Source organism: Tyto alba, unplaced genomic scaffold, assembly GCF_018691265.1.
Source record: "Tyto alba isolate M040663 unplaced genomic scaffold, T.alba_DEE_v4.0 Super-Scaffold_40, whole genome shotgun sequence".
Classification (NCBI taxonomy): Eukaryota; Metazoa; Chordata; class Aves; order Strigiformes; family Tytonidae; genus Tyto; species Tyto alba.
The window spans coordinates 48,328,484-48,351,829 of NW_024881316.1; the positions used below are offsets into that span (position 1 = coordinate 48,328,484).

The 23,346-nt window shown below is 49.1% G+C and overlaps 5 long non-coding RNA genes across 8 annotated transcripts; all 5 read left to right on the top strand.

Moving 5' to 3' along the window:
* The first annotated feature begins 283 nt into the window (after positions 1-283).
* Positions 284-1,719, top strand: LOC122154510. Its single transcript, XR_006166438.1, has 2 exons — positions 284-445; positions 773-1,719. It is a non-coding gene; the product is annotated as an uncharacterized LOC122154510 (long non-coding RNA).
* Positions 1,720-2,486: 767 nt separating this feature from the next.
* Positions 2,487-3,678, top strand: LOC122154506. The gene is made up of 2 exons (XR_006166435.1): positions 2,487-2,563; positions 3,417-3,678. It is a non-coding gene; the product is annotated as an uncharacterized LOC122154506 (long non-coding RNA).
* Positions 3,679-7,197: 3,519 nt separating this feature from the next.
* Positions 7,198-12,872, top strand: LOC122154504. Of its 4 annotated transcripts, none has more exons than XR_006166431.1 (4): positions 7,198-7,255; positions 8,765-8,917; positions 11,371-11,592; positions 11,920-12,872. It is a non-coding gene; the product is annotated as an uncharacterized LOC122154504 (long non-coding RNA). The 4 variants fall into 4 exon arrangements; XR_006166433.1 differs by having other exon boundaries at positions 7,254-7,339; XR_006166432.1 differs by lacking the exon at positions 8,765-8,917.
* A 684-nt stretch (positions 12,873-13,556) lies between these two features.
* LOC122154505 lies at positions 13,557-14,860 on the top strand. Its single transcript, XR_006166434.1, has 2 exons — positions 13,557-13,723; positions 14,580-14,860. It is a non-coding gene; the product is annotated as an uncharacterized LOC122154505 (long non-coding RNA).
* A 6,618-nt stretch (positions 14,861-21,478) lies between these two features.
* LOC122154507 lies at positions 21,479-22,593 on the top strand. Its single transcript, XR_006166436.1, has 2 exons — positions 21,479-21,579; positions 22,553-22,593. It is a non-coding gene; the product is annotated as an uncharacterized LOC122154507 (long non-coding RNA).
* Positions 22,594-23,346: the final 753 nt, after the last annotated feature.

A 23,346-nucleotide genomic window follows, 5' to 3' on the forward strand; every position in this document is an offset into this window, starting at 1 on the left:
CCCCACCCCACCCCCCCTTTCCTCCCAGAATAATTAGCATGTTCCAGTGCTGTGAATGGAAACAATATCCTCCCTCCAAGCTGTGCCCCTCCAGGGAGATGCTTCCCACAGATTGTGAAACTCTGAGCCAGGGAAAGGGCTTGCCGAGGAATTCACAGTGGGTAATTACACTGAGGTAGCTTGTGCCCGGTGCAAGATAAGTTGCATTACTGTAATTCATTGCAGGAGGCAGGGGCTCGCATAAAGGAAATGTCCAGAGGCAAGACTGCAGAGCCATGAGAAGTCATCCCTTCCAGAGCCCCGATAAAACCCGACGTTGAAGCTGAGGATGGTTCTTTGGCCTCCGAGGATGTCTCCGTCTTCAGAGAAGTTTGCAGAACGTAGCAACGATCACGTGCGAATCTGGTTTCTCTTTGGCAATTAGAATGGAAGAAAGGTTGAAAGGGTGAGTTTTCAGATTTTAAAATAAATTCTTCATCCCAAGTAGAAAACTGAAGCAAAGCTTGCAAGAATTGGATGCTTTCACTTGTTATTGTCCATGTATATGGCACTTAAAACATGCTGGCCCCTCTTTCTATCAAATGAAAAGCTGGTCTGCAATCCTTTCCCCACAAGATTTACTATTTAATTTTACATATAACAGAGAGACCAATGATAACTAATATCAGAGGAGAAGATGCAGGAGGAAGGGCTGGATTTGGGTGACACCTGCTATCCCCAGCAGTATGCACATCTGGCAGGTTTCATCCCACTTATTTAAATCGTATTCCAGGTGACTCAACAGAAAAAATCACCCTCCACTTGCGGCTCATCATGCCCAGCTGTAAAGCGGGGATTATATTTACCTCCATTGCAAAGTACTCGGTTTCAGAAGACGTTGGTGCGGTTTGCTGAGGCCCCGGCTGGAAATACCACAAGAAGTTCAAAGCCCGGTTTCATCCTGTAATTGGATCCTCAAGTCCACAAGTGCAAGAACCAACTGTGCGGGCTGACAGCAGGTCCTACCCTCTTCCAACAAGAACCCCACCACAACACGGGGCTGTGGGGCTGAGCTGCAAGCGTGGCATACCCAGGAGCTGCTACTTTCTGCTGCTATGCACAAAAAATGTTGTTTAAAGCTTTTGCCACCCTGTTTGATCTGACCTGCTGTTATTTTTTCTTTCTTTTTTTTTTTTTTTAACTCTAAGACATCTTCTTAACTCTCATGCTCACTTGGGATGCTCTTAAGAACATGGACTTTAATCCCAGTGTTACTTAAATACCAATTTAATATTTGTTTTCTCTCTGCCTTGACAAGATATTCCTCAGGTCAAGCAGGCATGAAATGATAGATATTGAGTGCAATTCTTCTGGGCAAGAAGAGCTACCTTCTAAGATCTTATCTCAAAACCACTTGGAAATGTGTTCTTTATTTATTTATGCCATAAAATCTCATTCGATGTTGAAGGCCCAAAGGATTACAATTCTGAATTTGTTGGTTTGCTGTTTTGTTTTCTTTTTTTTTTCCCCCGTCCTTGCTGAAATCTGGCCTTTCAAAATAACACAGAGAGAATCTTTGTTTTGATCTAAAATAGCAGCTGCAAGGGCTTTTAAATGACCATTTAAATGAGATTCTTTTTTGCATCTTCGCATTATAGTTTCATTCTCGGTCTCTGAGATCAGTAGCTGCGGTTGAGCAGCCGAGCCGTCTAATGGGAATAAATTGTAATATTGTTCCAACTGTCTCCGATTATTACTGTTGAGCTCTATTAATGAACCGCCTTCATTAAGCAAACTGCAAAGTGTGTTGACGGCGGCGTATCAGAGGTTGCTCTGCGAAGCCAGACCCAGCCATCATCTAACCCCACGGTCTTTACGTTGGGTTACGGTTCGTGATCCTCGGCGTGACGTGATTTCTAACGGACAGAAACCCCACGGACCAGCAGAGCAATGCCGCCTTGCTTTGTGACTCCCAGAGAACATCTTGCGGCGAGGTGAGGTTTTGGGTCGCAGCGGCGATGCTGCGATATGCAGTATTCCCTCAAAAAGGGCCCGAGGCACAGGCAGCACAGACTGAGGTGGGACAGGGCTGGCCCACAGCCACTCTGGTGATGTGTGGCAGGACCTGGGGTGAGCCTGAGACCCCCCTTCTCTGTCAGCGCGACACAACCCAAACGCCATTTGGGGCTCGCCCCCTCACGAAACTCGTCTATGCTAGCGGACCACATATCCCAGCATGCAATGCTGTCCCGCCAGGAGACGGGCGCGGAAAGGACTACAACTCCCAGCGGGCATCGCGCCTCGCTGCCCGCCTCCCCGGAGCGGCGGGGTGGGCGGCGCTGCACGCTGGGATCTGTAGTCCAGCCGGACGTCGGTCACACACGGTGCCTCCCTTCCTCCGCCCCCCCCTCCCCCGGTTTGACACCCCCTCCCGCCCCGCTCCGCCCTCCTCCCCGCCCCGCCGGTTGTCCCTCCGTAAACGGAAGCCGAGGAGGGACGAAGGAGCCGGGAGGAGGTTGGAGCAGCGCGATGGGGGACTCCAAAGTGAAGGTGGCGGTGCGCGTCCGCCCCACGAACCGGCGAGGTGAGACTTTCCTCCCTCAGTGACACTCCCCCGCTCCCCGGCGCTGGTGTGAGGGGAGCGGGCCCGAGGGCAGAGCGGGGCGGGAGGCCGGGGGGTGCCGGTCCTCATGGGTGTCTGTAGGGGCAGGTGTGGGTGTCGAGGTGCGCGTGACCCGTCGCGGGGGCGTGTTTATAGGTGTATGTGTCGGGGGGGGGTGGGGGGGAAGTGTGTATAGGTATATTTATTTATTAATTAATCTTTATGAAGATCTTAGTTTTGTCATTTAGACGTAAGGTATTTTCACACTCTCTTGTATAGTCAGTTTTTTCCCTTATTTGTGCTGGCTTCTATGTAGCAAAGGGCAAAGACAAAAATCACTGTAAGGCAACAAACTTTGGCAGAGGGCTATTCTGCAGAAATCTGGTGACGAAAAGAAATAGTGAAAGAAGTATACTGAAAATCTGTGAAACTAATGCAGAAAGTGAGGATAGGCAGCAATATATTAAAAATAGTATTTCACATTCCCTGGTACTATGAGAAATGCAAAATGAAACAGTAGCTATTAGCTTGGCATGTCAAAAAAGGCCAGTTGTAAGGTGCTTACTTAAGAAATGTTGTAGGAGATAGAGTGTGCGGCAAATCGGTTGCGATGTTACAGCAGGAGTGAATTCAAAAGCGATTTCAGGCAAGAGGGAGCTGGAACATTTCTGGGGACCAGTAGCACTACAGTGGCAGAAGCAATGGTGAAGAATTTACAGGATTTCAGCACAGAGCAGGAAAACTAAAACAGATTCCGATAAAATGCCAGGGCAGTTTACTGGGAAGGATGTTTCTACTTTAGAGAGCTCATTTTTGCCAGTTTGTAAATTCATAGCGGCCGAGAGTCATGAATGCCTCACAACTGGTGACTGCAGAGCTAGAAAATGGAATGACAACAGCTCAGCAGCCGCTTTAGAGACAGCCAGCGTGGCTTCGCCGAGGGCAAATCGTGCCCGACTAATCCAGCGGCCTTCCATGATGGAGTGACGGCATTAGAGGACGAGGAAGAGCTACGGATGTCACCTGCCTGGAGGACGTCAGTGAGGCACGGACAGGTTCTGGATAAATGGCTTTTAATGGAAAAACTGAGAACAAAACACGCACTACCAAAGCTACTACATCGTCAACACACCCTCCCCCTCCCCAAACCCACCCGTTCCCCAACAGGCCCAGTCCCACCCCCCCCCCAGCAGCTGGCTGCAGGGGCCTTGCGCTTGCCGCCATTTTCTGGCCGGGAGCCATTTTGCCGCTTCTCCTCTCGCTTCTCCCCTTCGCTTCTTCTCCGCTCGCTTCTCCGCTCGCTTCTCCCCTCGCTTCTCCTCTCGCTTCTCCGCTCGCTTCTCCCGGCTGGTGTCGTGCCGGGACACACTGCCCTGAGGGGGTGGCAGGTCTGTCCCCACGTCCTGCCGTGGATCCTCAGCCCTCATCCTGATGGGAGTTAAGTGCTCCCTGCTCAGGGTGGCTTTGGAGGCCTTGGGGACACGAGTCATTGGGGAGCATCTTCTCGGGCAGCCACAGCGAGCTGATCCTGCGCTGGGGGATGGAGCCACTAGTGCCACCGGTGTCCACGGGCACGGGGACGCTGCTGGAATCGTCCCGGCTGATCCCCCCCTTGCCCCCAGGGAGCAATCCAAGTGCCTCATAGCCTCTTCCAGCAGCACCACCTCAGGCAGCACAACGTCACCGGCTGGAATCACCCCGGGGTCCCTGATGGCTTGGACGTGGAGGGCAGCAGAGTGGCTGGGGGAGATGTTACCACCCAGGGGGGTGCCTCATCCATGGGGACATCACTCGCCAGGGAGATGTCACATCCTGGGAGGATGTCCTCATCCATGGGGACATCACTCGCCAGGGAGATGTCACATCCTGGGAGGATGTCCTCATCCATGGGGACATCACTCGCCAGGGAGATGTCAACACCTGGGAGGATGTCCTCATCCATGGGGACATCACTCGCCAGGGAGATGTCACATCCTGGGAGGATGTCCTCATCCATGGGGACATCACTCGCCAGGGAGATGTCAACACCTGGGAGGATGTCCTCATCCATGGGACATCACTCGCCAGGGAGATGTCAACACCTGGGAGGATGTCCTTAACCATGGGGATATTGTTGCCTGGGTGGCTGCCACTGCCTGGGGGTGCCGCCAGCGGTTGGCTCTGCTGGACAGGCCATGGTGCGTGTACTGTCCCTCGACGTGGTGGTGGCTGCGGAGGGACGGTGGCAGCACTGGACGGGCTGAGGCCGCTGCTCTGCCCTGACAGTTGTGGGGCAGGACAGCTCAGCTTGGCTCTGGGGGGCCCATTGCTCTGCCCAGGCCGGGGGGAGCCGCAGCCCGGGGGTCCCCACAGGGCAGCGCCTGGCCGGGAAGCAACGCTGTGGCCGGTGACAAAGGTGGCAGCTGGAGGCAGGTTGGTGCTCGTCCACTCCGAGTGGGAGACATGGGGGTTGAAGCAGCTGCTGCTTGGAGCCATCTGCAGACCTGCAGAGGTGAGAGGGAGATGTGCAGGGGTGAGGACCTGGAGGAATCTCCTGGGGCACCCCCTGAGCCAGCCCTGAGCACAGACATCCCCCTGCTCTGTGCCGGGTGAGTGGGGAGCTTGTGGCAGGGACGATTGTCCATGTGGTGGTGAAATGGAGAGATGGCTCCAAGAGATTGGGGAATTATCTATAAATTATATTTACTGGGAGGTTGATCCTGACAGAGAGACATGAGCACTCACTGGTGATCACATCCCAAGCCGGGACAGGAGGCGCATGAGGGGACTGAGAAGGAGAAGGGAGAGGCGCAACGGAGAAAGGGCTCTGAATTTCCCCAGAGCGAGTCCCGGGGCTGTCGGGGTCAGGGTTAGTCCTCACCTCTGGTGTAGAAGGTTTGGGGAAGAGGAATGGCTGCAGTAGCTGGGCCATCGGAGGAGCCCCAGGGCCGCACAGTGTGTGCTGCAGAGCTGGCAGTGCCATGGTCACTTCTGTCCTGTGGATTCTGTTTGAGTGTTGCCTGGCAAGGAATGTTGGGCTCCCCGTGTTCTGTCCCGCCCCCAGTAGCTTTGACTGCTCTTCATGCAGAGGGAAAGGGTTAACAAAAGAGTTGAGTTAAGAGTTATGGTCATGGCTCAATGTCCAGGGGGAAACCAGTAAGGAGTGGTGTCCCTAAAGGGTTTGTACTGGGACCAGTACTATTTCATGTCTTCACCAATGACATAGACAGTGGGATTGAGTGCACCCTCATCAAATTAGTGAATGACACCAAACTGAGTGGTGCAGTTGCCTCACCTGAGGGAAGGCATGCCTTCCAGAGGGACCTGGACAAGCTTAAGAAGTGGGCCCATGTGAACCTCTTGGAGATCAACAAGGCCAAATGCAAGGTCCTGCACATGGGTCAGGGCAATCCCCAGTAACAATACAGGCTGGGGGATGAGTGGATTGAGAGCAGCCCCACAGAGAAGGACTTGGGAGTACTGGTGGATGAAAAGCTGGACATGACCCGGCAATGTCTGCTCGCAGCCCAGAAAGCCACCCGTGTTCTGGGCTGCAGCCAGAGCAGGGGGGGCAGCAGGGCCAGGGAGGGGATTCTCCCCCTCTGCTGCGCTCTGGGGAGACCCCCCTGCAGTGCTGGGGCCAGCCTGGGGCCCCTGACATCAGAAGGACACTGACCTGCTTGAGCAGGGCCAGAGGAGGCCACAGAAATAATCAGAGGGATTAAACACCTTTCCCATGATGAAAGGTTTGGGGTGGTTCAGCCTGGAGAAGGGAAAGCTCTTGGGGAGACCTATTGCCGCCTTTCAGTACTTAAAGGGGGCTTATAAGAAAGATGCAGAGAGACATTTTAATAGGGTCTGTTGCAAGAGGACAAGGAGCAACAGTTTTAAACTGAAAGGGGTAGATTTCGATTAGATGTAAGGAAGAAATTCTTTACTGTGAGGGCAGTGAGGCGCTGGCACAAGTTGCCCAGAGCAGCTGTGGCTGCCCCCTCCCTGGAAGGGTTCAAGGCCAGGTTGGACGGGGCTGGGAGCCCCCTGGGCTGGGGGAAGGGGGCCCTGCCCGGGGCAGGGGGGTTGGGACTGGGTGATCTCTGAGGTCCCTTCCAACCCAAACCACTCTATGATTGAATGACATTTTTGTTCTGGAGCAACTTTCTGCAGACGTAATTTTTTGATCCCGCATGTGATGAATATTAGGAGCAACAGTGTGGCTGTGAAGCTGACTGTGGAAGAGCCTCTTAAGAGACATCTCCTCAAGGCAAGCGGAGGCCGTATGCTGTACAATGCAGCTCTGGCAAGAGGATGTCTCTGCAAAGAGATGGGCCTTTGAGCTGAGGGTGTTGGAAGAGGTGGCTTGGTATTTCTGGCAGCTACACCTGCTCCTTGCTTCTCTGGTTGCGATGGCCTTGTGCTGTGCAACAAGCTCTCCTTCATGCTCTTCACTCGTAATACGTGGTTCTTTGCCTTTCTGAAAACTCAGAAAACTTACCGGCACAAACCCGATGCTCCTTCCCATCCCAGTTATTCGCAATCGGGAGAGGTATTCCAAATTTTAAGAGAAAATATTTTTGTGTTTTCTTAGTTTTGCAGCATCCATGAGTGAAGGACCAAGTACCTCAATCTGTCCCTTCAACATCCTTCCCCGCTCCATGTTTTCAATTGGAAACCGCACCAGTGAGCTCCTAAATCCAGGTATCATGTACACCAGTGAAGTGGAGGTCTGGAAGCAGAGACAGAAGCAAGGTCTAAGTATCAGAGCTGGGCTTCATTTTCCCAGTAAGCAGACCCAGACCTCAGCTTGAGTTCCCTCTTTATAACACATTGAGATATGGATAGGTACCTTAGGGAACATCTAATGTCAATGCTCACCCATACAGAAATACCACGGGGACTTTTGATTTAGGAGCCAAACTGGTTTGTTGTTCAATGGGCACGTTTCCAGCAGAGGCCCATGACACCAGCTTTTAGCAGTACACTCCCAACACTTGACATTTATTAAGCCACAGCTCAGTGAGTGAGGTAATTACCTGGGCATTTCCATTTTCATTTCTAGTAAGTCCAAATTAAAGTCCAAATAAAGTACATTTTTAGCCCTTCGGCAAAGATTACTCCTTTTTTTTTTTTTTTGAACACTTTCCTTCAGGTAGTTAACCATTCATAATACCCATCAATAACCGCTTAGCTGAAGGTATTAGGGTTTAGGTTACGTAGACAGTAGTAGTCAAAATGCTGTTTCATTCTTTTTGTCACATAATCTTTACTGTATGATAAGCACTACGTAGTAGGCACAAAGCAAAAAGGAGGCCCCCGGTATTTACTTCTCTCTGATAACCCGTGCTAATGAGTTTGCTGCCATTTTAGCTGAAATATGGATAAAAGATCCCATCTCGTGTCCTAACGAGCGCAAGCCCTGAGCGTAGACAAACCCTGGAAGGCCACATAAGGGTTGTGGCAAGATCAGTGGAATCCTCTGCCAAATTCAGGGTGCCAGGACCACATCTGTGTCTCCATGCTTGGCTGCAGCATTTTAGGAGCCATGGGAGAGTTGCCAGCACCCCTTTGCTCTCCCACTTTCACCCCAAAGGAGCTGGTCCAGGGGAATGGGTGCCACCAGGCAATGGTGCTCATGCTGCGAGGGCGGGTAGAAGTCCTTGCTTGTCCCCAGCTCTTTCCTTAAAAGCAGCAGGGGAAAATCAATAAATAAGGAAGGACAGAAGGGGACCATTACAATTAGACCTGATTTTATTTTGCTCCGTAGCCACCGGGGTCACTCTTGCCTATAGAGTCAGAAAGGAATTTTTGGTCGTCGCTGATAAAATCCCATTTCATCCATAAATTCTACAGCTCCCGGCACTGGCACTGACGCAGCATCCCATTTATCAAAATTTCCCAAGTTTCAACATCAAATTACCAACTCGTTAATCTGGGGGTATCTGGAGCTGGCAATTTAGCCTGCGGTGTTATTTGCTAAACATAGGCAAAACACATTAGGGTTTTTTTATATATATTATTATTATTATTATTAGTGTAAATGCAGCTGGATAATTTAGATCTGGGTTTGGATTAGATCTTGGCCAGTGTCTGTCGGTGTCTGGATTACCAGGACATGCTCTGAAGCTGTACAGCTTCTGGGGAAGAGGGCAGGTGAAGAAGAGACAAGGTGTGGATGGGCAGAAAAGCAAAAAATGTGGCTTTTTGCAGGCGGCGCCTCTGCAGAAGTGGAGCAAAACCAACATGATTCAGCAGATGAAGCTGTAAAATATTCCAACCTTTGAAGTCAAGGCAGTTCAGCCCTGACCATTCATGTATCTCAGAAGTACTAGGAGATAAACGCGGGAAACATTACACAGCTCGGTAAATATGCGTTCATCAGAGTACCCGTAATTGCCATTGTGTTGGGATTTTTGCTTTTATAGAACTACAAACTTGTCTTACAACTGCTAGAAACGCTCTCCCGCTAATTTTGTATTTTTCAAGTTCTTCAGAGATTCTCCATTTTCTCCAAAGACAGAAAATCTATTTTCCTTTCAAACAAAGGAAATCCAGTGTGGAGTCTTTACCTGAGAAGAACCTCTCAAAGAAAATGTAACACGGCTGGTAAAACCAGTTGCTCTGAAACACTCTGTATCAGCAAACTGAACAGCTGATAAGAATAATAGAAATTTTTAGTCAATGAGAAAATACTCATCAGGAACCTCATCCTACCAGCACAAATTTGCTAATATTGCCTGGCCTTGCGTTGCTGCAGAAGTATGAATTTGTACTGAAATCCCACTGTATGGGAGAAGCCACCCCAGCCAAAGTGTAAGAAATTTCACTGCTATAACAGGGCACATATGGGGTTTATGGAGACATCGGGGTCTGGCTATTGATTTGTGCTTTCCTCTGGGTAAAATGTCCTATAATGCCATGAGATTTATGACCAGGACTTTTGAACTCTGGAATAACTTTTAAAAGAGGGGGCTGTCTATAAAAAGTGTGGTTCGGGTTTTAATCTGTTTATAATCTAGTGCCGCAAGAAGACTTCGAGAGTTCATTTATTTGGCCGTGAATACTTTTCACACTGAGACTAGGAGGCCACACTCAAATACCTTCAAAAGTTCATGCCAGGATCAGTGAAATTCAGAGTCACGAATGACCCAGGGAACAATCAATCCTTTGATTATAGGAAGTTCCTATTAAAATAATGGAGCACAGAAAGTGCCTTGCTAAATGAATGTGAGTCTCCCAACCTGTACATTTGCGCAAAGTGTTGGCTGAGAAATTTCAGCAATTCCTTTTAAAAAAAAAAAAAAACAAACAAACAACAAAAAACAAAAGCAGACAACATTTTGATATCACAGAGTTTTGACAACTGATTTGGATAAATTGAATTTCTCTTTTATCCAGATTTCTTGACCTGTTCTTAATACCAATTTCCCTTGGTGCTTGCTTTCTTGATTATAGTTGAAAGAAATTTATAACAAATCTATCTTCTGTTTTCGCTTCTACGTACCTATAAATTTCTACTACATTTATATATTTGTATCTCCAGACTGAAAGCAAGATAAACCTGAAGGCAAACTTATCGTACCAGAATAAAACTCTTTACTCCTGGGACTGGCCAAAACAAATCTATGAAAATGCAAAACAGCACAGGTCTTGTTTTTAAACTGTTTCGCAAATATTTTTGTGCTGAGAACCTGATCACTGAAGATGCTAAAGTGCTGCTGGCTGCCCTGAATGCCTCCCAGTCTCTGACTGGGACTGTCCCAGTTGGTGCTCAGCTTCTTGCAGAAGTGGACCCCTTAAGAGTTTGCATACAACTAACTAACACTAGTAAGATCCTCTGTTTTAGTTTTCCAACACCTGAATGATTTATGGGCAGAAAGTAGGTCTACTGCAAATTCATATTGATGCGTCTCTTTTGATACGCAGTCTAACAAATGAAAAAAATATTTAAAATACAATTGATTTGTTACTTGTTATGGACTGGAAGAAGACTTCCAAAAGACTGTCATGTTTTCTGGCTTGCCCTGAGATACAGTTCTATCTAGAAGATCCGAGATCCAAACCATTCATACCTTCACCTAAACAAAACAAAGCCATCTTCTTCCCTTGGTCCTGGTGATACACACACCCCAGCCATCCCAGTTATGTGGGACACATTAAACTGTTTGACTTGGTTACTTCTAAACAAAACCAATGAAATTCAGTTGCTTATAAAAAATGAGACGGAGGCCCTCTTTTTCTCTCCTCCACATCACTGCTTTAATCCCTGCTATGACCAGGTGGGTGTAGCAATAACTGTAGCTCCTCAACCTGATGAAAATAGTGTTGCATTCAGAAATTCGATAAATGAATGGGAGGGACAAGTAATGCTTCCCCCCCCCCCCCCCCCCCCCCCCCGATGTTTTGTTAATTAAATTAGCATTTAAATAGCCAGAGCTAATCTGGGAAGTCAGGCCCTCATTACAGTAACTAGGAAGGGGGAAAAGAGCTGCAGACAATGCCCTACAAGATGGGGTTAAGTTGGCGTTTCACAAAACTATTTGCCCAGCCTGTCCCTCCCAAGTGAAAGCTGCCACCCCCCCACCCCGCCCCCCCCACCCCCCCCCCTTTCCTCCCAGAATAATTAGCATGTTCCAGTGCTGTGAATGGAAACAATATCCTCCCTCCAAGCTGTGCCCCTCCAGGGAGATGCTTCCCACAGATTGTGAAACTCTGAGCCAGGGAAAGGGCTTGCCGAGGAATTCACAGTGGGGTAATTACACTGAGGTAGCTTGTGCCCGGTGCAAGATAAGTTGCATTACTGTAATTCATTGCAGGAGGCAGGGGCTCGCATAAAGGAAATGTCCAGAGGCAAGACTGCAGAGCCATGAGAAGTCATCGCCTTCCCAGAGCCCCGATAAAACCCGACGTTGAAGCTGAGGATGGTTCTTTGGCCTCCGAGGATGTCTCCGTCTTCAGAGAAGTTTGCAGAACGTAGCAACGATCACGTGCGAATCTGGTTTCTCTTTGGCAATTAGAATGGAAGAAAGGTTGAAAGGGTGAGTTTTCAGATTTTAAAATAAATTCTTCATCCCAAGTAGAAAACTGAAGCAAAGCTTGCAAGAATTGGATGCTTTCACTTGTTATTGTCCATGTATATGGCACTTAAAACATGCTGGCCCCTCTTTCTATCAAATGAAAAGCTGGTCTGCAATCCTTTCCCCACAAGATTTACTATTTAATTTTACATATAACAGAGAGACCAATGATAACTAATATCAGAGGAGAAGATGCAGGAGGAAGGGCTGGATTTGGGTGACACCTGCTATCCCCAGCAGTATGCACATCTGGCAGGTTTCATCCCACTTATTTAAATCGTATTCCAGGTGACTCAACAGAAAAAACATCACCCTCCACTTGCGGCTCATCATGCCCAGCTGTAAAGCGGGGATTATATTTACCTCCATTGCAAAGTACTCGGTTTCAGAAGACGTTGGTGCGGTTTGCTGAGGCCCCGGCTGGAAAATACCACAAGAAGTTCAAAGCCCGGTTTCATCCTGTAATTGGATCCTCAAGTCCACAAGTGCAAGAACCAACTGTGCGGGCTGACAGCAGGTCCTCCCTCTTCCAACAAGAACCCCACCACAACACGGGGCTGTGGGGCTGAGCTGCAAGCGTGGCATACCCAGGAGCTGCTACTTTCTGCTGCTATGCACAAAAAAATGTTTTTAAAGCTTTTGCCACCCTGTTTGATCTGACCTGCTGTTATTTTTTCTTTCTTTTTTTTTTTTTTTAACTCTAAGACATCTTCTTAACTCTCATGCTCACTTGGGATGCTCTTAAGAACATGGACTTTAATCCCAGTGTTACTTAAATACCAATTTAATATTTGTTTTCTCTCTGCCTTGACAAGATATTCCTCAGGTCAAGCAGGCATGAAATGATAGATATTGAGTGCAATTCTTCTGGGCAAGAAGAGCTACCTTCTAAGATCTTATCTCAAAACCACTTGGAAATGTGTTCTTTATTTATTTATGCCATAAAATCTCATTCGATGTTGAAGGCCCAAAGGATTACAATTCTGAATTTGTTGGTTTGCTGTTTTGTTTTCTTTTTTTTTTTCCCCCCGTCCTTGCTGAAATCTGGCCTTTCAAAATAACACAGAGAGAATCTTTGTTTTGATCTAAAATAGCAGCTGCAAGGGCTTTTAAATGACCATTTAAATGAGATTTCTTTTTTTGCATCTTCGCATTATAGTTTCATTCTCGGTCTCTGAGATCAGTAGCTGCGGTTGAGCAGCCGAGCCGTCTAATGGGAATAAATTGTAATATTGTTCCAACTGTCTCCGATTATTACTGTTGAGCTCTATTAATGAACCGCCTTCATTAAGCAAACTGCAAAGTGTGTTGACGGCGGCGTATCAGAGGTTGCTCTGCGAAGCCAGACCCAGCCATCATCTAACCCCACGGTCTTTACGTTGGGTTACGGTTCGTGATCCTCGGCGTGACGTGATTTCTAACGGACAGAAACCCCACGGACCAGCAGAGCAATGCCGCCTTGCTTTGTGACTCCCAGAGAACATCTTGCGGCGAGGTGAGGTTTTGGGTCGCAGCGGCGATGCTGCGAAGTATGGCAGTATTCCCTCAAAAAGGGCCCGAGGCACAGGCAGCACAGACTGAGGTGGGACAGGGCTGGCCCACAGCCACTCTGGTGATGTGTGGCAGGACCTGGGGTGAGCCTGAGACCCCCCTTCTCTGTCAGCGCGACACAACCCACAAACGCCATTTGGGGCTCGCCCCCTCACGAAACTCGTCTATGCTAGCGGACCACATATCCCAGCATGCAATGCTGTCCCGCCAGGAGACGGGCGCGGAAAGGACTACAACTCCCAGCGGGCATCGCGCCTCGCTGCCCGCCTCCCCGGAGCGGCGGGGTGGGCGGCGCTGCACGCTGGGATCTGTAGTCCAGCCGGACGTCGGTCACACACGGTGCCTCCCTTCCTCCGCCCCCCCCCTCCCCCGGTTTGACACCCCCTCCCGCCCCGCTCCGCCCTCCTCCCCGCCCCGCCGGTTGTCCCTCCGTAAACGGAAGCCGAGGAGGGACGAAGGAGCCGGGGAGGAGGTTGGAGCAGCGCGATGGGGGACTCCAAAGTGAAGGTGGCGGTGCGCGTCCGCCCCACGAACCGGCGAGGTGAGACTTTCCTCCCTCAGTGACACTCCCCCGCTCCCCGGCGCTGGTGTGAGGGGAGCGGGCCCGAGGGGCAGAGCGGGGCGGGAGGCCGGGGGGTGCCGGTCCTCATGGGTGTCTGTAGGGGCAGGTGTGGGTGTCGAGGTGCGCGTGACCCGTCGCGGGGGCGTGTTTATAGGTGTATGTGTCGGGGGGGGGTGGGGGGAAGTGTGTATAGGTATATTTATTTATTAATTAATCTTTATGAAGATCTTAGTTTTGTCATTTAGACGTAAGGTATTTTCACACTCTCTTGTATAGTCAGTTTTTCCCTTATTTGTGCTGGCTTCTATGTAGCAAAGGGCAAAGACAAAAATCACTGTAAGGCAACAAACTTTGGCAGAGGGCTATTCTGCAGAAAATCTGGTGACGAAAAGAAATAGTGAAAGAAGTATACTGAAAATCTGTGAAACTAATGCAGAAAGTGAGGATAGGCAGCAATATATTAAAAATAGTATTTCACATTCCCTGGTACTATGAGAAATGCAAAATGAAACAGTAGCTATTAGCTTGGCATGTCAAAAAAGGCCAGTTGTAAGGTGCTTACTTAAGAAATGTTGTAGGAGATAGAGTGTGCGGCAAATCGGTTTGCGATGTTACAGCAGGGAGTGAATTCAAAAGCGATTTCAGGCAAGAGGGAGCTGGAACATTTCTGGGGACCAGTAGCACTAACAGTGGCAGAAGCAATGGTGAAGAATTTACAGGATTTCAGCACAGAGCAGGAAAACTAAAACAGATTCCGATAAAATGCCAGGGCAGTTTACTGGGAAGGATGTTTCTACTTTAGAGAGCTCATTTTTGCCAGTTTGTAAATTCATAGCGGCCGAGAGTCATGAATGCCTCACAACTGGTGACTGCAGAGCTAGAAAATGGAATGACAACAGCTCAGCAGCCGCTTTAGAGACAGCCAGCGTGGCTTCGCCGAGGGCAAATCGTGCCCGACTAATCCAGCGGCCTTCCATGATGGAGTGACGGCATTAGAGGACGAGGGAAGAGCTACGGATGTCACCTGCCTGGAGGACGTCAGTGAGGCACGGACAGGTTCTGGATAAATGGCTTTTAATGGAAAAACTGAGAACAAAACACGCACTACCAAAGCTACTACATCGTCAACACACCCTCCCCCCTCCCCAAACCCACCCGTTCCCCGCAACAGGCCCAGTCCCACCCCCCGCCCCAGCACTGGCTGCAGGGGCCTTGCGCTTGCCGCCATTTTCTGGCCGGGAGCCATTTTGCCACTTCTCCGCTCGCTTCTCCGCTCGCTTCTCTCCGCTCGCTTCTCCCCTCGCTTCTCCCCTCGCTTCTCCGCTCGCTTCTCCGCTCGCTTCTCCCCTCGCTTCTCCTCTCGCTTCTCCGCTCGCTTCTCCCGGCTGGTGTCGTGCCGGGACACACTGCCCTGAGGGGGTGGCAGGTCTGTCCCCACGTCCTGCCGTGGATCCTCAGCCCTCATCCTGATGGGAGTTAAGTGCTCCCTGCTCAGGGTGGCTTTGGAGGCCTTGGGGACACGAGTCATTGGGGAGCATCTTCTCGGGCAGCCACAGCGAGCTGATCCTGCGCTGGGGGATGGAGCCACTAGTGCCACCGGTGTCCACGGGCACGGGGACGCTGCTGGAATCGTCCCGGCTGATCCCCCCCTTGCCCCCAGGGAGCAATCCAAGTGCCTCATAGCCTCTTCCAGCAGCACCACCTCAGGCAGCACAACGTCACCGGCTGGAATCACCCCGGGGTCCCTGATGGCTTGGACGTGGAGGGCAGCAGAGTGGCTGGGGGAGATGTTACCACCCAGGGGGGTGCCCTCATCCATGGGGACATCACTCGCCAGGGAGATGTCACATCCTGGGAGGATGTCCTCATCCATGGGGACATCACTCGCCAGGGAGATGTCACATCCTGGGAGGATGTCCTCATCCATGGGGACATCACTCGCCAGGGAGATGTCAACACCTGGGAGGATGTCCTCATCCATGGGGACATCACTCGCCAGGGAGATGTCACATCCTGGGAGGATGTCCTCATCCATGGGGACATCACTCGCCAGGGAGATGTCAACACCTGGGAGGATGTCCTCATCCATGGGGACATCACTCGCCAGGGAGATGTCAACACCTGGGAGGATGTCCTTAACCATGGGGATATTGTTGCCTGGGTGGCTGCCACTGCCTGGGGGTGCCGCCAGCGGTTGGCTCTGCTGGACAGGCCATGGTGCGTGTACTGTCCCTCGACGTGGTGGTGGCTGCGGAGGGACGGTGGCAGCACTGGACGGGCTGAGGCCGCTGCTCTGCCCTGACAGTTGTGGGGCAGGACAGCTCAGCTTGGCTCTGGGGGGCCCATTGCTCTGCCCAGGCCGGGGGGAGCCGCAGCCCGGGGGTCCCCACAGGGCAGCGCCTGGCCGGGAAGCAACGCTGTGGCCGGTGACAAAGGTGGCAGCTGGAGGCAGGTTGGTGCTCGTCCACTCCGAGTGGGAGACATGGGGGTTGAAGCAGCTGCTGCTTGGAGCCATCTGCAGACCTGCAGAGGTGAGAGGGAGATGTGCAGGGGTGAGGACCTGGAGGAATCTCCTGGGGCACCCCCTGAGCCAGCCCTGAGCACAGACATCCCCCTGCTCTGTGCCGGGTGAGTGGGGAGCTTGTGGCAGGGACGATTGTCCATGTGGTGGTGAAATGGGAGAGATGGCTCCAAGAGATTGGGGAATTATCTATAAATTATATTTACTGGGCAGGTTGATCCTGACAGAGAGACATGAGCACTCACTGGTGATCACATCCCAAGCCGGGACAGGAGGGCGCATGAGGGGACTGAGAAGGAGAAGGGAGAGGCGCAACGGAGAAAGGGCTCTGAATTTCCCCAGAGCGAGTCCCGGGGCTGTCGGGGTCAGGGTTAGTCCTCACCTCTGGTGTAGAAGGTTTTGGGGAAGAGGAATGGCTGCAGTAGCTGGGCCATCGGAGGAGCCCCAGGGCCGCACAGTGTGTGCTGCAGAGCTGGCAGTGCCATGGTCACTTCTGTCCTGTGGATTCTGTTTGAGTGTTGCCTGGCAAGGAATGTTGGGGCTCCCCGTGTTCTGTCCCGCCCCCAGTAGCTTTGACTGCTCTTCATGCAGAGGGAAAGGGTTAACAAAAGAGTTGAGTTAAGAGTTATGGTCAATGGCTCAATGTCCAGGGGGAAACCAGTAAGGAGTGGTGTCCCTAAAGGGTTTGTACTGGGACCAGTACTATTTCATGTCTTCACCAATGACATAGACAGTGGGATTGAGTGCACCCTCATCAAATTAGTGAATGACACCAAACTGAGTGGTGCAGTTGCCTCACCTGAGGGAAGGCATGCCTTCCAGAGGGACCTGGACAAGCTTAAGAAGTGGGCCCATGTGAACCTCTTGGAGATCAACAAGGCCAAATGCAAGGTCCTGCACATGGGTCAGGGCAATCCCCAGTAACAATACAGGCTGGGGGATGAGTGGATTGAGAGCAGCCCCACAGAGAAGGACTTGGGAGTACTGGTGGATGAAAAGCTGGACATGACCCGGCAATGTCTGCTCGCAGCCCAGAAAGCCACCCGTGTTCTGGGCTGCAGCCAGAGCAGGGGGGGCAGCAGGGCCAGGGAGGGGATTCTCCCCCTCTGCTGCGCTCTGGGGAGACCCCCCTGCAGTGCTGGGGCCAGCCTGGGGCCCCTGACATCAGAAGGACACTGACCTGCTTGAGCAGGGCCAGAGGAGGCCACAGAAATAATCAGAGGGATTAAACACCTTTCCCATGATGAAAGGTTTGGGGTGGTTCAGCCTGGAGAAGGGAAAGCTCTTGGGGAGACCTTATTGCCGCCTTTCAGTACTTAAAGGGGGCTTATAAGAAAGATGCAGAGAGACATTTTAATAGGGTCTGTTGCAAGAGGACAAGGAGCAACAGTTTTAAACTGAAAGGGGGTAGATTTCGATTAGATGTAAGGAAGAAATTCTTTACTGTGAGGGCAGTGAGGCGCTGGCACAAGTTGCCCAGAGCAGCTGTGGCTGCCCCCTCCCTGGAAGGGTTCAAGGCCAGGTTGGACGGGGCTGGGAGCCCCCTGGGCTGGGGGAAGGGGCCCTGCCCGGGGCAGGGGGGTTGGGACTGGGTGATCTCTGAGGTCCCTTCCAACCCAAACCACTCTATGATTGAATGACATTTTTGTTCTGGAGCAACTTTCTGCAGACGTAATTTTTTGATCCCGCATGTGATGAATATTAGGAGCAACAGTGTGGCTGTGAAGCTGACTGTGGAAGAGCCTCTTAAGAGACATCTCCTCAAGGCAAGCGGGAGGCCGTATGCTGTACAATGCAGCTCTGGGCAAGAGGATGTCTCTGCAAAGAGATGGGCCTTTGAGCTGAGGGGTGTTGGAAGAGGTGGCTTGGTATTTCTGGCAGCTACACACTGCTCCTTGCTTCTTCTGGTTGCGATGGCCTTGTGCTGTGCAACAAGCTCTCCTTCATGCTCTTCACTCGTAATAACGTGGTTTCTTTGCCTTTCTGAAAACTCAGAAAACTTACCGGCACAAACCCGATGCTCCTTCCCATCCCAGTTATTCGCAATCGGAGAGGTATTCCCAATTTTAAGAAAATATTTTTGTGTTTTCTTAGTTTTGCAGGCATCCATGAGTGAAGGACCAGAGTACCTCAATCTGTCCCTTCAACAATCCTTCCCGCTCCATGTTTTCAATTGGAAACCGCACCAGTGAGCTCCTAAATCCAGGTATCATGTACACCAGTGAAGTGGAGGTCTGGAAGCAGAGACAGAAGCAAGGTCTAAGTATCAGAGCTGGGCTTCATTTTCCCATAAGCAGACCAGACCTCAGCTTGAGTTCCCTCTTTATAACACATTGAGATATGGATAGGTACCTTAGGGAACATCTAATGTCAATGCTCACCCATACAGAAATACCACGGGGACTTTTGATTTAGGAGCCAAACTGGTTGTTTGTTCAATGGGCACGTTTCCAGCAGAGGCCCATGACCCAGCTTTTAGCAGTACACTCCCAACACTTGACATTTATTAAAGCCACAGCTCAGTGAGTGAGGTAATTACCTGGGCATTTCCATTTTCATTTCTAGTAAGTCCAAATTAAAGTCCAAATAAAGTACATTTTAGCCCTTCGGCAAAGATTACTCCTTTTTTTTTTTTTGAACACTTTCCTTCAGTAGTTACCATTCATAATACCCATCAATAACCGCTTAGCTGAAGGTATTAGGGTTTAGGGTTACTAGACAGTAGTAGTCAAAATGCTGTTTTCTTTTTGTCACATAATCTTTACTGTATGATAAGCACTACGTAGTAGGCACAAAGCAAAAGGAGGCCCCGGTATTTACTTCTCTCTGATAACCCGTGCTAATGAGTTTGCTGCCATTTAGCTGAATATGGATAAAAGAAATCCCATCTCGTGTCCTAACGAGCGCAAGCCCTGAGCGTAGACAAACCCTGGGAAGGGCCACATAAGGGTTGTGGCAAGATCAGTGGAAATCCTCTGCCCAAATTCAGGGTGCCAGGACCACATCTGTGTCTCCATGCTTGGCTGCAGCATTTTAGGAGCCATGGGAGAGTTGCCAGCACCCTTTGCTCTCCCACTTTCACCCCAAAGGAGCTGGTCCAGGGGAATGGGTGCCACCAGGCAATGGTGCTCATGCTGCGAGGGCGGGTAGAAGTCCTTGCTTGTCCCCAGCTCTTTCCTTAAAAGCAGCAGGGGAAAATCAATAAATAAGGAAGGACAGGAAAGGGGACCATTACAATTAGACCTGATTTATTTTGCTCCGTAGCCACGGGCGTCACTCTTGCCTATAGAGTCAGAAAGGAATTTTTGGTCGTCGCTGATAAATCCCATTTCATCCATAAATTCTACAGCTCCCGGCACTGACAGCAGCATCCCATTTATCAAAATTTCCCAAGTTTCAACATCAAATTACCAACTCGTTAATCTGGGGTATCTGGAGCTGGCAATTTAGCCTGCGGTGTTATTTGCTAAACATAGGCAAAACACATTAGGGTTTTTTTATTATTATTATTATTATTATTAGTGTAAATGCAGCTGGTAATTTAGATCTGGGTTTGGATTAGGATCTTGGCCAGTGTCTGTCGGTGTCTGGATTACCAGGACATGCTCTGAAGCTGTACAGCTTCTGGGGAAGAGGGAAGGTGAAGAAGAGACAAGGTGTGGATGGGCAGAAAAGCAAAAAAATGTGGCTTTTGCAGGCGGCGCCTCTGCAGAAGTGGAGCAAAACCAACATGATTCAGCAGATGAAGCTGTAAAATATTCCAACCTTTGAAGTCAAGGCAGTTCAGCCCTGACCATTCATGTATCTCAGAAGTACTAGGAGAAACGCGGGAAACATTACACAGCTCGGTAATATGCGTTCATCAGAGTACCCGTAATTGCCATTGTGTTGGGATTTTTGCTTTTATAGAACTACAAACTTGTCTTACAACTGCTAGAAACGCTCTCCCGCTAATTTTGTATTTTTCAAGTTCTTCAGAGATTCTCCATTTTCTCCAAAGACAGAAAATCTATTTTCCTTTCAAACAAAGGAAATCCAGTGTGGAGTCTTTACCTGAGGAAGAACCTCTCAAAGAAAATGTAACACGGCTGGTAAAACCAGTTGCTCTGAAACACTCTGTATCAGCAAACTGAACAGCTGATAAGAATAATAGAAATTTTTAGTCAATGAGAAAATACTCATCAGGAACCTCATCCTACCAGCACAAAATTTGCTAATATTGCCTGGCCTTGCGTTGCTGCCAGAAGTATGAATTTGTACTGAAATCCCACTGTATGGGAGAAGCACCCCAGCCAAAGTGTAAGAAATTTCACTGCTATAAACAGGGCACATATGGGGTTTATGGAGACATCGGGGTCTGGCTATTGATTTGTGCTTTCCTCTGGGTAATACATGTCCTATAATGCCATGATATTTATGACCAGGACTTTGAACTCTGGAATAACTTTTAAAAAGAGGGGCTGTCTATAAAAGTGTGGTTCGGGTTTTAATCTGTTATAATCTAGTGCCGCAAGAAGACTTCGAGAGTTCATTTATTTGCCGTGAATACTTTTCACACTGAGACTAGGAGGCCACACTCAAATACCTTCAAAAGTTCATGCCAGGATCAGTGAAATTCAGAGTCACGAATGACCCAGGGAACAATCAATCCTTTGATTATAGGAAGTTCCTATTAAAATAATGGAGCACAGAAAGTGCCTTGCTAAAATGAATGTGAGTCTCCCAAACCTGTACATTTGCGCAAAGTGTTGGCTGAGAAATTTCAGCAATTCCTTTTAAAAAAAAAAAAAAAACAAACAAAAAAACAAAAAGCAGACAACATTTTGATATCAAGCAGAGTTTTGACAACTGATTTGGATAAATTGAATTTCTCTTTTATCCAGATTTCTTGACCTGTTCTTAATACCAATTTCCCTTGGTGCTTGCTTTCTTGATTATAGTTGAAAGAATTTATAACAAATCTATCTTCTGTTTTCGCTTCTAAGTACCTATAAATTTCTACTACATTTATATATTTGTATCTCCAGACTGAAAAGCAAGATAAACCTGAAGGCAAACTTATCGTACCAGAATAAAACTCTTTACTCCTGGGACTGGCCAAAACAATCTATGAAAAATGCAAAACAGCAACAGGTCTTGTTTTTAAACTGTTTCGCAAAATATTTTTGTGCTGAGAACCTGATCACTGAAGATGCTAAAGTGCTGCTGCTGCCCTGAATGCCTCCCAGTCTCTGACTGGGACTGTCCCAGTTGGTGCTCAGCTTCTTGCAGAAGTGGACCCCTTAAGAGTTTGCATACAACTAACTAAACACTAGTAAGATCCTCTGTTTTAGTTTTCCAACACCTGAATGATTTATGGGCAGAAAGTAGGTCTACTGCAAATTCATAATTGATGCGTCTCTTTTGATACGCAGTCTAACAAATGAAAAAAATATTTAAAATACAATTGATTTGTTACTTGTTATGGACTGGAAGAAGACTTCCAAAAGACTGTCATGTTTTCTGGCTTGCCCTGAGATACAGTTCTATCTAGAAGATCCGAGATCCAAACCATTCATACCTTCACCTAACAAAAACAAAAGCCATCTTCTTCCCTTGGGTCCTGGTGATACACACACCCCAGCCATCAGTTATGTGGGACACATTAAACTGTTTTGACTTGGTTACTTCTAAACAAAACCAATGAAATTCAGTTGCTTATAAAAAAATGAGACGGAGGCCCTCTTTTCTCTCCTCCACATCACTGCTTTAATCCCTGCTATGACCAGGTGGGTGTAGCAATAACTGTAGCTCCTCAACCTGATGAAAATAGTGTTGCATTCAGAAATTCGATAAATGAATGGGAGGGACAAGTAATGCTTCCCCCCCCCCCCCACCCCCCCCCCCGGATGTTTTGTTAATTAAATTAGCATTTAAATAGCCAGAGCTAATCTGGGAAGTCAGGCCCTCATTACAGTAACTAGGAAGGGGGAAAAGAGCTGCAGACAATGCCCTACAAGATGGGGTTAAGTTGGCGTTTCACAAACTATTTGCCCAGCCTGTCCCTCCAAGTGAAAGCTGCCACCCCCCCACCCCCCCTTTCCTCCCAGAATAATTAGCATGTTCCAGTGCTGTGAATGGAAACAATATCCTCCCTCCAAGCTGTGCCCCTCCAGGGAGATGCTTCCCACAGATTGTGAAACTCTGAGCCAGGGAAAGGGCTTGCCGAGGAATTCACAGTGGGGTAATTACACTGAGGTAGCTTGTGCCCGGTGCAAGATAAGTTGCATTACTGTAATTCATTGCAGGAGGCAGGGGCTCGCATAAAGGAAATGTCCAGAGGCAAGACTGCAGAGCCATGAGAAGTCATCGCCTTCCCAGAGCCCCGATAAAACCCGACGTTGAAGCTGAGGATGGTTCTTTGGCCTCCGAGGATGTCTCCGTCTTCAGAGAAGTTTGCAGAACGTAGCAACGATCACGTGCGAATCTGGTTTCTTTGGCAATTAGAATGGAAGAAAGGTTGAAAGGGTGAGTTTTCAGATTTTAAAATAAATTCTTCATCCCAAGTAGAAAACTGAAGCAAAGCTTGCAAGAATTGGATGCTTTCACTTGTTATTGTCCATGTATATGGCACTTAAAACATGCTGGCCCTCTTTCTATCAAATGAAAAGCTGGTCTGCAATCCTTTCCCCACAAGATTTACTATTTAATTTTACATATAACAGAGAGACCAATGATAACTAATATCAGAGGAGAAGATGCAGGAGGAAGGGCTGGATTTGGGTGACACCTGCTATCCCCAGCAGTATGCACATCTGGCAGGTTTCATCCCACTTATTTAAATCGTATTCCAGGTGACTCAACAGAAAAAACATCACCCTCCACTTGCGGCTCATCATGCCCAGCTGTAAAGCGGGGATTATATTTACCTCCATTGCAAAGTACTCGGTTTCAGAAGACGTTGGTGCGGTTTGCTGAGGCCCCGGCTGGAAAATACCACAAGAAGTTCAAAGCCCGGTTCATCCTGTAATTGGATCCTCAAGTCCACAAGTGCAAGAACCAACTGTGCGGGCTGACAGCAGGTCCTCCCCTCTTCCAACAA